The sequence below is a fragment of the Penaeus monodon genome, chromosome 19, assembly GCF_015228065.2.
Source record: "Penaeus monodon isolate SGIC_2016 chromosome 19, NSTDA_Pmon_1, whole genome shotgun sequence".
Lineage (NCBI taxonomy): Eukaryota > Metazoa > Arthropoda > Malacostraca > Decapoda > Penaeidae > Penaeus > Penaeus monodon.
The window spans coordinates 23,634,225-23,636,097 of NC_051404.1; the positions used below are offsets into that span (position 1 = coordinate 23,634,225).

Below are 1,873 nucleotides of genomic sequence, written 5' to 3' on the forward strand. Positions count from 1 at the left end.
TTCCCCTTGATCAAGTTCCTCATGGTCAGGTCTTCACCATCTGTGTCTACAACAACAGTACCATGATCTCAGGAGTACACTTTTGCTCCTCCTCATTTTCCTTCTCATGTGAGGATGTGAAGGAACAGCTTCATCATCTTCTACACATGCTCTGCTTGCTTCTTTAGTTGTTGCCTCTGTTCGGCTCCAATTTCTCTTTGCAGAAACCAGCACTTAGAAGGTCCGCAACTTCCGCGAGCTCAGTGCAGTGATACAAGGCAATAGCTTGTGAGGACCAAAGCATCAAGCTGTACACCTCTTAGAGGTCCGCCTAGCCCATGCAGGTGCAGGTAGATGCGCACTGAGATACAAATTGGCATACACAATCAGAAGGCTGGCTGTTCACGACTGGCACCTGATTGAAGATGATTGCCAAAGTGGAGAGCAGTCCTGTCGATGACAGGCAGCAGCCCTAGCAGTTGAGAGATGACCTGAGACTTGGTCATATGAACCATTGGACCCTAGATGTAGGCTGGAGGACTGGAGATGATTTCTGCAATGCAGAATGGACTGTGATACTGAAGATGACGGACTGGCCAAAGTGGACTGTGAAGCAGAAAGGCACGTGTGACTGGGAGAAGGTGTGGATGGGTAGGGCAAAGCTGGAGCCATGGAGTGGTTAGAGAGGCAAGAGGCTGGAGTAGGTGATACAAGTAGCAGTAATGGCGATTCATTGTGGGCAGCAGGGGTTGTAGTGGCTGTTGTCAGCAAGGTGGTGCAGAAATGGCAGGAGGTGGAGTATACTGTGGCCTGGGAGGAGAGTCACAGTGGAAGAATATACCATACCCATCACTATGAGTTTATAGTGCGCGATACACCAACCACTGGTGATCCCTGGGGAGGAGCAGAACCGAAAGAAGGAGGAGCCATGGGTCGAATACTTGCAGTGGGAATGGCTCGGGATGGGGAAAACTTGAGTTGCTGTCTGAGGACCGGGTCGAGGCTGAAGGGGCAACTGGGGCATCATTGGTTTTATGTTGGCTGTTATGGAGGAGGCTCAAAGCCTTTTTTCTGAAGGCACTCCACTTGTTGATGTTTAGAAAGTTGAAATGCATAATAAAATTATATTATATTTTGGTAACAACATGACAGCCTGTTGGGATACATGCTCAGCAGACTTGATAACCCCATGTGATCAGTGGTGAGCATGTTACAGTTGCCTCGCATTTGGGCGCACACCCACTGACAGTGACTAGCAAGTGCCCAGCACCCTCCTGTTTATTTAGTCTTATACTAAAGCTCTATTTGAAACATTACTGTACAAATTAAAAATTTTATTTATTCATGAAGGCCACTACAGCATCTATGTACTAGATTATAAAGAGAATACGCTGTTATCATAACAACATAGTTATACATAAACATTAATATGAATTGCCTGGGTAGTGGTTTATAATTAGCGTGCCTGAGGCTAACTGAGGCTGGCACCTTTTATGCACACACAATTATATGCACACACATGGTTAAGAGCAAAGTATATCAAAATAGTGCTTGATGGTGGTTAGTTCTTAGGGAAAAAAGTAATGTTCCCAATGGTCATTCAGATCTTGACAAAAAATTTGATTTATGGACACAGTTTTTATGTTGTTTTTCAATGCTTCAGTGGATTAAAATAATATAATTACATAAAAATATAGTCTGATAAGTTGGTAACTATTCATGGTACAACCAGGAAGAATTCGGAGCCCAGTCAATAGTAGGGCCTCAGCAAAATGGTCTTTCCTAACTCACTCAATCACTCACTAACAACACACAAATAAAAGCACATTACTACACTTGCGCACACTCATCACCTTGCACACCTTATCATTCGCACACTATCACTCATCCCGAA

At 44.4% G+C, this 1,873-nt stretch overlaps 1 protein-coding gene across 1 annotated transcript in view; it reads right to left on the bottom strand.

Moving 5' to 3' along the window:
* The window catches only part of LOC119585139 (nucleoprotein TPR-like), a gene marked incomplete at its 3' end in the record, with an annotated part of 21,357 nt that overhangs the window by 18,629 nt on the left and 855 nt on the right, over positions 1-1,873 (bottom strand).